This window comes from Stegostoma tigrinum, chromosome 14, assembly GCF_030684315.1.
Source record: "Stegostoma tigrinum isolate sSteTig4 chromosome 14, sSteTig4.hap1, whole genome shotgun sequence".
NCBI lineage: Eukaryota > Metazoa > Chordata > Chondrichthyes > Orectolobiformes > Stegostomatidae > Stegostoma > Stegostoma tigrinum.
This window is the reverse complement of record NC_081367.1, coordinates 1,244,991-1,257,446: the sequence shown is the minus strand read 5'-3', so window position 1 is coordinate 1,257,446 and position 12,456 is coordinate 1,244,991. Positions and strand designations below refer to the sequence as shown.

The window sequence follows — 12,456 nt, the reverse complement described above, 5'->3', positions numbered from 1 at the left end:
CTGTTGCAGTCAATTTGGTTTAGATACGCTCATAATGCTGTGAGGGAAGGAGCATCAGAATTCTGACGCAATGACCCTGAAGGAATAGCGATATATTTCCATGTCAGGATGGTGAGTGGCTTGAAATGGACCTTTCTGATGGTGATATTTTCATGTATCTGCTATGCATTCGATAGAGTAAAAAAAAAATCTGCCTCTCAACTTACCCCCTTTTACCTTAAACCTATGTCCCCCAGTAATTGACATTTCTATCCTGGGAGAAAAATTATCCATTTTATCCACGCCTCCCATAATTTTGTCAACTTCTGTTGATTTCCCCTCATCCTTCAATGTTCAAGTCAAAGCAATCCAGGATTGTCCAATCTCTTCTGATGGGTAATATTCTCTAAACAAGGCAATATCCTGGTGAACTGCTTCTGTACCCTTTCCAAAGCTTCCACATCCTTCTGGTAGAGTGGTGATCAGAACTGTGTACAATATTCGAAATGTGTCCATGTGTAGTCAAGCAGGTACTACTTGTTAACACTGTTGATGATGCTTTCCATCACGTTGTTGATGATAAAGATTGGACTGATGGGATAATAATTGACCAGGTTGGATTTATCTTTTCTGTGTCCAGCACATCTAAGAGTTAGCTGAAGACTATCACCTGTGACACTGGGGACCTCTGGAGGAGGCTGAAATGGATCAACCACTCAGCACTTCTGGCTGAAGAGTGTGGTGAATGCTTCAGCCTTATCTTTTGCTCTGATGTCCGTAAGGATGGGGATATTTGTGGAAACTTCTTCTCCAGTGAGTTGCTTAATTGTCCGTCACCAATCACAACTGGCTGCGGCAAGACTGCAGAGCTGAGCTTTGATCCGTTGATTGTGGGATTGCTTAGCTCTGCCTGTCTTTTGCTGCTTATGCTGCTTGCCACACAATTAGTCCTGATTGGTGGTTTCAACAGGGTGACACTGCATTTCATGTTATGCCTGGTGCTGCTTCTGGCACCTCACATGGAACATGAGTTGATTCCTTGGCTTATTGGTAATGGTTGAGTGGCGAATATGCTGGGCCATGAGGATGCGAATTGGGCTGCAGTAACAATTCTGTTGCTACTGGTGGCCCACAGCCATTCATGGGTACCCAGCCAGAGTACATTTTGAGCCCTTGTCACCCTCAGTTCTTCCTCCAAGTGCTGTTCAACATTGTGGAGTAGTGATATATCACCCGAGGGAGGGCTGTGTGTGGTAGTCAGCAGGAGATTTCCTTTCCAGGTTGAACCTGATGCCATGAGATTTCAGGGAGTCTGGAGTCAATGTTAAGAACTCATCAGGACAATCATTCCTGACTGGATACCGCTGTGCAGCCATATTTTCTGGCTCTGTCTCAGCATCCCCACCAGAGCAATCCCACGCTGTTCCAGTGAACAACAGCGGGTGAGGAGTCTGATTCCAAGCACTCCTTCGCCTCTTCTGGCTATTTCTAGCCAATATGGGCGGTTTTCTCCTGTAATCAGAGAAAGGAAGGGACTGAGTGATATGTAATGTAGTATACAGCAAAGAGGCTGGTCATTTCGCCCTTCAAGCCAGCTGCACCATTCAATATGATCATGGCTGATCAGAGAAGTGTGTGGCACAGCTATCGGTGCTGGAGCAGCTGGTTGAAATCTGGTGAAATGTCCCGAGTGAGCCCAGCACAGACTTGAAAGGGCCCAGCACAGACTTGAGCGATCCCTGCAGAGACTCGAGTGGGCCCAGCACAGACTCGTGCGATCCCAGGGTGGGTTTGGGTTTTTGGTGGCATCTGTGTCTACCACAGATCCATGGAACAAGCAGCAGAGGTGAGTTTGGTCCAGTAAGAAACCCGGCAGCATCAGCAGCAGCTGCATCAGCTAGGTAGGTTTGCAGCGGACTTGTGTTGGAGTCAAGTCTGGACCAGTGCAGTACCCAACAGCACTAGTAGCATCTGCATTGATGAGGTTCAGCAGGGAGTCATAGTGACAAGAGCACAAGGTGCAGGTGAGCTGGTGCCAAACTTTCATTCCAGTGGGAACGGCGCAGTGAAGGGGGCCTTCCCCAGTTTCTGAAGGAGTCACCAGACCCGAAACTCTAGCTCTGATATTTTTCTTCACAGATGCTGCCAGGCCTACTGAGCTTTTCCAGCAACTTCTGATTTTGCTCCTGACGGGGACTTGCGCCTGGCTGCTAAGCCCATGGTGTAGCACTTAACAAGAAAGACTGTGAAGTTTAAAAGTTTTATTCTTTATTTTTCTGCCTTCATATTCTATGCTTTGCTTTATTTTTCTGTGTTTTAACATGGCGCTGGAGAGTTGCAACATCATACAACACTTTTCACTGTACTTTGGAACAAAATACACACTACAATAAATCAAATCAAATCAAATCAAATCAAGTGATCACTTTGGGCAAGGTTCCCAGTCTCCAGCAATGTGGCCTCCTCTGCCAACCTTCCAGGAAGAAGACTCTCATCCTCTGCATCAACCCCATGACGAGTACATCCAGATCTCTCTCAGAGGGTTACAACCCCATACTCCCCTTCTCTCATATGTTCACACTCTTGTCCTGTCTGTGAAGTGCAGCTTTCAGGCTGCCAGTGCTTCTCCAGTTGCACAGCAGCTTTTTAAAGTTAGCATGGGTGCCAGGGGTGCCTTTGGGCAGATATCTCTGAGTGGTAAATTGTTCTGGGAATGGCACGTGGTAAGACATGAGTGAGGATTGGGCGAGAGGGTGCCATATGGGCTGGTGGGAGGATAATGAGACAAGTTTGGCATGATACAGAAGAAATCTCACTAGGTGTCATGGTGAAAAGCCCTCCAAAAAATTGGGACTGAGCCAAAAACAAACGTGAGCTTCAGCTCCATGTACAGACTGCTGTGAGGGAGACCACAGCCCAGACTGTACAAGTTCCTGTAAATCCAATTGGAATATTGTAGAAACTGTGGGATTTGGCTACCCCTGTCAGAGAGCGAATGAATTCCCAGCACAACTCCCCTCAGCCCCAAGTCTCTCCTTGGTTCACTCAGCAAGCTGAATGGACGGAATTTACCAACCATTCAATTGATAGTGGGTCAGTTGAAAGCACAGGTTTTGTCTGTAATCAATAAAAGCAGATGTACAGAAATTCCACTGAGCTCTGGGGAATGATTAGAAACCAGGCTGCAGTTAAAATAGTATCAGAGATAATGGGAACTGCAGATGCTGGAGAATTCCAAGATAAAATGTGAGGCTGGATGAACACAGCAGGCCAAGCAGCCTCTCAGGAGCACAAAAGCTGACGTTTCGGGCCTAGACCCTTCATCAGAGAGGGGGGTGGGGAGAGGGAACTGGAATAAATAGGGAGAGAGGGGGAGGCGATAATGTTGGACTATTTTTATATCCACAATGAATCTTTCTTCTACATCATTCCTGTGAATGTTATAGAAGTCTGAACTCTTGCTCAGTTGTTCCAAAAGATTCTCCGATTTCAATAGCTACAGCTCTTAAAAAAATTTTTTGCTGTTATCGCATAATTTTGGATGTGTTAACTTTGGATAGCGGTATGGCCTTTGAGGTAGAAAGCTGTGAGTTCAAGTTCCATGTGAAGAATTTGAGCAGAACATTTCAGCTGGCACCGCTATGATGTACTGAGGCAATGCTGCACTACTGCTGGTGCTGCCTTGAAGGGGATGTGTTAAACTGTCCTGTCCTCTCAAGCTGATGCAATAAAATTGCTTGGCATCATTTTGAAGGAGAGCAGGAGAGTTCTCCACTGTTCAGACCAATATTTAACCCTCACCCTATCACTAGCTAAAACAGATGTTCATGTCATTATTGCACAGTTACTTATTAGGTTTTGCTGTGCACAGACTATCTGTTGTGCTCCATACATTTTAACACTTTATGAATGTAAGGGGAGTAGAAGCTTGTATTACTCGGATGAGTGATGGGAGGAGGCCCTGGTGCAACATAAATATTGGCAAGGGCCTTGGGCCATGCTGGAAAGTCTGTGTAATCCTCTGTAATTGGTGTGAAGTGTTTGGAATGTCCCATGGCTATGAAAGGCACTGTATCAATGCCAGCCTTTTTTCAAATGTTGACCTTATTTGGAACAACTGACTTGCTGTTAAACCCAAAATGGAACAAGTCAGGCAGTCGATGGGAGATTCAGAGAGCTTCTGCCTGGGGCTATGGGTGGGATAACTTACAGGTCTTCATTCGTACGTTGTTGTAACCAACTCCACCTCCATCTCACATGGGCCCCCACAAAGTAAGAATTCAGTTAATGGTTCATTTCAGGCCTGATCAGTGAGCACCTGGCACAGGATCAACAACCACTCAGCAAGAGAACCAAGAGGGTTTCTGAGCGTGGGATCAATCCATTTCCAGGCACTGGGTTCGACCCACATTTCAGGCATTCTGGGCATTGGGGTCAAAAAGGATTCTAGAAGAATGATATTTATAGGGATTTCAGGGAGAGGATTGACAGAGATTGTGGGAATATGATCGACGAGTGGTTCTGGGCACGGGGCTAAAAGGGAAGATAGAACATGCTCTGGCAGATAGTTTTCGTCTAAGCAGAGCCAGAACTGTGTTCTTTGTGGGCCATTCTGCTGGTGCTTTTGGGGATGGCTTAAACTAACTCAGCAGAAGTATGGTAACCAGAAGAGAATATTAGAGGGTAATACCGGGGTGTACAGAATACTGCAAGAGATGGATAGGACTCGAGTGGAGCGTGGTAAGCTAATAGCTGGGGTCTAAGTAAGGGAGAAAATGAAAAGTTTAAATCAAGGTCACTCCACATGCATGTGAAGGTATTGAGAAAGACTGGTGGATTATAGGTGCAGATTGCCAAGTGAAAATATCACCTTGTGACTTTAAAAGAGACCTGACTCAACAAAGGGCAGGCCAGGGTGTTACATATTCTTTGATACAAGGTGTTCAGGGGAAAAAAAAGGGAAGTTTGCTGTAGTGTTAGAGAAGGAAAATGTTTCTAAGACGTCTAGAACAGAATCTATTTGGGTTAAGCAAAAGAACAAAAAGGGTGCAATCACTTTACCTTGGACAATCTATAGGCCACCAAATAGTAGGAAAAATGTAGAGCAACAAATTTGCAAGGAAATTACAGAGACCTGAAAATGTGGTTATAATGGAAGATTTTAAAATACCAATGTACACTAGGATAGCAATAGTGTGAAGTGCAGAGACAGGCAAGTGTGCCTAGAGTGCGTTCAGAAGAATTTCCTGCAGCACCATATTTCCACTCCAAAGGAAAAGGAGGTGAAGCTCAGCCTGGTTCTTGGAATGATGTGGACCAAGTGGATTTAGGAAGCAGTGATCACAGGTTTATGGTGACAATGGAAAAGGACAAAGAAAAACGAGGGAAGAATACTTAATTGAGGGATTATCCAAGACATGGGTAAGTTACCCAGCTTCAACTGGGTAAGAGTGGATCTGGGCAGAATGACATGGGGTCCAATATTAGCAAGGAAAATGATTGCCGAATAATCAAGGTACATCCCCTTGAAAGGGAAGGTAGGGCAAAAAAATCCAGAGGTCCCTGAATGACAAAATAAATAAGATGAAAAGGAAAAAGAGTACTTATTACAGTTATCAGTTAGGAAATACAATTGAGAGCTGGATTTGATATAGAAACTTCAGAAGGGAGGTGAAAATGCAAATAAGAGAAGCAAAGAGGCAAGTTGAAAAGAGACTGGGAGCCAATATAAAAGAGAATTCCGAGGTCTTCTGTAGGCACATAACATAGTAAACTGGTTGTGGACTGATTCAAGACAAACAGGGATTTAGACCATGAAGCAGAAAGCATGGCTGAGGTATTAAAAATATTTTACAACTATGTTTCCTATAAATGAAAATGCTGCCCAAAACACAGTGACAGAGGAGGACATTCAGTTGCTAGAAGATTTAAAATTATTAGGAGGGAAGTATTCGAAATACTGTTTGGACTTTAAGTTAACTCTGTACTTGGACTGCAGATGAGGCATTCAGGGATATTGAGGGAAGGTGACACTGACAATAATTGTCTTCCTTAGACTTAGGGGTGGTGCGAGTGGTGGAGAACTGGAGAATGACAAAATTGTTAGAAACTGAGTATAAGATTAACTCAAATGACTAAGATCAGTCAGTTCAACTTTGGTGGTTGGGAATCTTCTCAAAACAATAATTCAGGACAAAATTAAGAATGTCATGGATAAATGTAAATTAATTAAGGGCAGCCAGCACAGATTTTGTAAGGGAAAACCATGTTTAACTAATTTTCTGAGATAATGGGAACTGCAGATGCTGGAGATTCCAAGACAACAAAATGTGAGGCTGGATGAACACAGCAGGCCAAGCAGCATCTCAGGAGCACAAAAGCTGACGTTTCGGGCCTAGACCCTTCATCGGAGAGGGGGATGGGGGGAGGGAACTGGAATAAATAGGGAGAGAGGGGGAGGCGGACCGAAGATGGAGAGTAAAGAAGATAGGTGGAGAGGGTGTAGGTGGGGAGGTAGGGAGGGGATAGGTCAGTCCAGGGAAGACGGACAGGTCAAGGAGGTGGGATGAGGTTAGTAGGTAGCTGGGGGTGCGGCTTGGGGTGGGAGGAAGGGATGGGTGAGAGGAAGAACCGGTTAGGGAGGCAGAGACAGGTTGGACTGGTTTTGGGATGCAGTGGGTGGGGGGGAAGAGCTGGGCTGGTTGTGTGGTGCAGTGGGGGGAGGGGATGAACTGGGCTGGTTTAGGGATGCAGTAGGGGAAGGGGAGATTTTGAAACTGGTGAAGTCCACATTGATACCATATGGCTGCAGGGTTCCCAGACGGAATATCAGTTGCTGTTCCCGCAACTTTCGGGTGGCATCATTGTGGCAGTGCAGGAGGCCCATGATGGACATGTCATCAAGAGAATGGGAGGGGGAGTGGAAATGGTTTGCGACTGGGAGGTGCAGTTGTTTGTTGTGAACTGAGCGGAGGTGTTCTGCAAAGCGGTCCCCAAGCCTCCGCTTGGTTTCCCCAATGTAGAGGAAGCCGCACCGGGTACAGTGGATGCAGTATACCACATTGGCAGATTCGAACAGTTCATCCACTTCACCAACACCTTCCACCCCAACCTTCAGTTCACCTGGGCCATCTCCAGCACATCCCTCACCTTCCTGGACCTCTCAGTCTCCATCTCAGGCAACCAGCTTGTAACTGATGTCCATTTCAAGCCCACCGACTCCCACAGCTACCTAGAATACACCTCCTCCCACCCACCCTCCTGCAAAAATTCCATCCCCTATTCCCAATTCCTCCGCCTCCGCCGCATCTGCTCCCACGATAAGACATTCCACTCCCGCACATCCCAGATGTCCAAGTTCTTTAAGGACCGCAACTTTCCCCCCACGGTGATTGAGAACGCCCTTGACCGCGTCTCCCGCATTTCCCGCGACACATCCCTCACACCCCGCCCCCGCCACAACCGCCCCAAGAGGATCCCCCTCGTTCTCACACACCACCCTACCAACCTCCGGATACAACGCATTATCCTCCGACACTTCCGCCATTTACAATCCGACCCCACCACCCAAGACATTTTTCCATCCCCTCCCCTGTCTGCTTTCCGGAGAGACCACTCTCTCCGTGACTCCCTTGTTCGCTCCACACTGCCCTCCAACCCCACCACACCCGGCACCTTCCCCTGCAACCGCAGGAAATGCTACACTTGTCCCCACACCTCCTCCCTCACCCCCATCCCAGGCCCCAAGATGACATTCCACATTAAGCAGAGGTTCACCTGCACATCTGCCAATGTGGTATACTGCATCCACTGTACCCGGTGCGGCTTCCTCTACATTGGGGAAACCAAGCGGAGGCTTGGGGACCGCTTTGCCGAACACCTCCGCTCAGTTCACAACAAACAACTGCACCTCCCAGTCGCAAACCATTTCCACTCCCCCTCCCATTCTCTTGATGACATGTCCATCATGGGCCTCCTGCACTGCCACAATGATGCCACCCGAAGGTTGCAGGAACAGCAACTCATATTCCGCCTGGGAACCCTGCAGCCATATGGTATCAATGTGGACTTCACCAGTTTCAAAATCTCCCCTTCCCCTACTGCATCCCTAAACCAGCCCAGTTCATCCCCTCCCCCCACTGCACCACACAACCAGCCCAGCTCTTCCCCCCCACCCACTGCATCCCAAAACCAGTCCAACCTGTCTCTGCCTCCCTAACCGGTTCTTCCTCTCACCCATCCCTTCCTCCCACCCCAAGCCGCACCCCCAGCTACCTACTAACCTCATCCCACCTCCTTGACCTGTCCGTCTTCCCTGGACTGACCTATCCCCTCCCTACCTCCCCACCTACACCCTCTCCACCTATCTTCTTTACTCTCCATCTTCGGTCCGCCTCCCCCTCTCTCCCTATTTATTCCAGTTCCCTCCCCCCATCCCTCTCTCTGATGAAGGATCTAGGCCCGAAATGTCAGCTTTTGTGCTCCTGAGATGCTGCTTGGCCTGCTGTGTTCATCCAGCCTCACATTTTGTTAACTAATTTTCTGGAGGTTTTTGAAGAAGTAACAGGAGAGTTGAAAAGGGTAATGCTGTTGCTGATATATACATTGCTTTACAAAAGATGATTGATGCATTAGCCATTACACCAAAGACCATAAGAAATAGGAATGGGCCATTTATCCCCTTGAACCTGTTTCACCATTCATTAGGATCCTGGCTGAACTGACATACCTTATGTCCACTTTTCTGCATTTTTCGAGTCACCTTTGATTACTCCACTGATTGAGAATCTATCACAGGCTTAAATATACCTAAAGACTCCAACCCGAAAGCTCTCTGTGGGCGAGGAATTCCAAAGACTCACAACCTTCTGAGAAGAAACTCCCCATCTCAGCCTTAAACTGGTGCCCTATTACTCCAAAACTATGCCCTCTGGCCTTAGGCTCTCCCATGAGGCAAACATCCTCTCAACATTTGCCCTGTCAAGCCCCTTAAGAATCTAACATGTTTCAATGAGATTATCTCATTCTTCTAAACTCCAGTAGGTAGAGTCCCAATTTGTTCAGCCATTTTTCATAAGACAATCCCTCCATATCAGGGATTATTCAAGTGAACCTTCTCTAACTGTCTCCAATGAAATGATATCTTTCCTTCAATAAGGGGACCAAACTGCTCACAGTGCTCTAGATATGGTCTCACCTGCACCTTGCGCAGTTGCAATAAGACTTCCCTACTCTTATATTCCAATCCCCTTGAAATAAGGGCCAGCATTCCATTAGCCTCCCTGATTAGCTATTGCACCCCTGTGCTAGCTTTCTATATTTTGTGCACAAGTTTCCCAAGTCACTCTGTGTTGCAATTTCTTGCAGATTTTCTCCATTTACATAATGTTGTTCTTTTGCTTTCCCTTCCAAAGTGAACAGCTTCTTTTTTTTTCTACATCATAGTCCATTTGCTGACTTTAGCCAATTTACTTAACTTAGCAACATCTCTCTGTAAACTGTTTGAACCTCTCTCACAAACTGCTTTTCCACCTATTTTTGTATTGTCTGCAAATTTAGTTGCAGTACATTCACGTCCTTCCTCCAAATAGTCGTGGTCCGAGCATTGACCCTTGTGGAACACCACTGAATACAGGGGGTCAACCTGAAAAATGGGTCCCTTATTCCACTTGCTGTTTCCTGGTCATGAGCCAATTCTCTATCCATGCCAGTATACTACCACCAAAACCATAAGCTCTTATCTTGTGACACAACATTGTGACGTACCTTGTCAAATGTCTTCAGGAACTCTAAACATCCATTGGCTCTCCTTCCATCCATTTTCACTGAGGCTACCTTGAAAAATAGTAATAAATCAGTCAGACGTGATTTCTTTTTCACAAAGCCTTGTTGCCCCTGATGGATTAGATTATGATTTTCCAAAAGTTTCGCTGTTATTTCCTGAGTAATTGATTCAAATACTTAACAATAGGTGTTAAGCTTATCAGTCTATTATTACCTGCTTCATACTTCCCACATCTTTGCAAAATTATAGCGAATGCATCCATTACTTCTGCAGCTACCGCTTTTAGGATCCTAGGATGCATACAATTAGGGCCAAGGGACATTTCTGCTTTGTTGACCCATTATTTAGTCTAATACTACTTTTCTACTGATTATGATACTACTGAATTCCTCCGCAGTAATTCTTAATATTAATAAAATGTTCAAAGTATCTTCCACAGTAAACACCAACTGTTTAACTGCTCTGCTGGTTTCTTATTCCTCAAAACCAGGCTCCGCAGATTCACTTTCTGAGGGGCTTATGTTCACTTTGACCTCTCTCTTCCTTTTAATGTGTTTAGAGAAGCTTTTATTGTCAGTTTTTTATTCCTTACTAGTTTGCTTTTGCAGTTTATTTTCTGTCTTTGTTATCTTTTTAGTAATTCTTTGCTGGATTCCAAATTTATCATGGTCTTTGGGGCTATTGCCGACTTGTGCCTCCCTACCTGCTTTTTCTTCCAAATTAATATGTTCCTTAACTTTCTTGGTTAGTGATGGTTCATTTATCCCTCTGAGAATCTTTCCTCCTTATTTGGGATTTTCTTTTGCTGAGAATCATGAAATTCCTCCTTAAATATCTGCCACTGCTTGTTAATGCTATTCATGCTAATTTTTCTGCCCTGTTCACTTCAGCTAACTCTATCTTCATTTCATTGTAATTCCTTCCCAACTGAGTTTCTCACTCTCAAGCTACTATTAAATTCTATCATGTTATGATCACTACTTCCCCGAGGATCTTTTACAGTAATGTCGTGTATACACAAAACCAAATCTTGCAAAGATAGCCTGTTCCCTGTTTGGGTCTGTGACACATTGATTCAGGAAACTAATCTTAATCCGCTATGAATTTGCTGTCATTGCTACCCTTTCCAATTTGATTAACTGAATCAACACGAAGATTAAACTCACTCATAACTATTACTGTATTACCACACAGCAGACTTGTCAACAAAGTTTAAGCTCAGGAATAAAAGTGACAGTGGCAGTAGCAAAATTGGTTGAATGATAGGGAACAGATAGAAATACTTGTTGAGTATTTTTTAGCCAGGTAAGGCTTGTAGTGGAGGTCCAAAGAGGTCAATGTTGGGACCCTTGCTTTTCCAGATAGATACTTATGATCTAGGTCTTGATGCACAGGGACAATTTCAAAATTTGCTGATCATATGAAACTTGGAAAAGTTGCGCAACGTAAACGAGACAAGAACTATAACGCGACATAAACAAGTTGGGGGAGTGGACGGATACAAGGCGCCTGACTTGCAATGTAGAGGCGAGATAAGACATTTAGGTAGGAAGAGGAGGAACCTGGGTGTTTATGTGCATAAGTTATTAAAGGTAGACAGAGCTGTTAATAAAGTATGCAGAATCCTTAGCTTTCTCAACAGGGGCATAGAGTACAAGAGAAAGGAGGTTATGTTCACTTTGTTAAAGGTACAGTTTTGCCTCAACAAAGATAAGCAGAAACTGCTGAAGAAATTTAGCAAGTCTGGCACCATCTATGAAGAGAAAACAGTGTGGATGTTTTGAGTTGGTGACCCTTCTTCACAGCCTCACTGGTTACTATATCATCAAAGTATTATTGTTGGCATCATCATATTGTGCAACCTGCCAGATACTCACGAGATGATTACAGTGTGTCACTTAGCTGATCGTCACAGGATGATTATAGATTATTCTTTGGATTGATTTGGGGAGTGTTTGAGAATCACCCAGTTTCTCTAATAGCTTTGTGTCAAAGAGACAAGATGAAATGTTGTCCATTAATCTGCACGATAATTCCCCACAGTAAAGTCAAAAATAGTTCTTAACAGGAAGTCTTGAGCTCTCCCTCTGGTTCTGCTGTCCTATCCAGAGTGGCTTCTTCTCTGAGAAGCAGAATTTTGTATCTTTAGATCAGGTACAATAATGGCCTATTTTGCATAGAACTCTTCCAGTCTCCATTCCATTCAGGTCACGGCCACATTTTTTCTCCAATTTGTAACAGGTTGTTGGTGACCACCCAAAACTTCCTTAATAGCTAAGCAACTGCTAAATCATTTCCCTGGAAAAAAAAACTTTGGACAAGTGAACAGGCTCCCACTCTCTCTGTGACTCCTGTGTCCGCTCCACACTCCCCTCCAGCCCCACCACACTGCACTTTTCCCTGAAACCGCAGGAAGTGCCACACCTGCCCCCAAACCTCCTTCCTCAACCCCATCCCAGGCCCCAAGAAGACCTTCTACATCAAGCAGATGTTCACCTGCACATCTGCTAATGTGGTACACTGCATCTGCTGTACCCATTGTGGCCTCCTTTACATCGAGGAAACCAAGTGGAGACTTGGGGATCGCTTTGCAAACACCTATGCTCGGTTCGCACTAAACAACTGCACCTCCCAATCGGGAATCGTTTCAACTCCTCGTCCCATTCCTCAGACAACATGTCTATCCTGGGCCT

General features: G+C 45.2%; 1 protein-coding gene across 1 annotated transcript in view; it reads right to left on the bottom strand.

Moving 5' to 3' along the window:
* Positions 1 to 12,456, bottom strand: part of cep63 (centrosomal protein 63) — a 551,023-nt gene that overhangs the window by 441,512 nt on the left and 97,055 nt on the right. Inside the window, exon 2 of the mRNA XM_059650934.1 lies at positions 9,745 to 9,813. The gene's annotated coding sequence lies outside the window, so the exon portion shown is untranslated. The remainder of the gene's footprint in view (positions 1 to 9,744; positions 9,814 to 12,456) is intronic.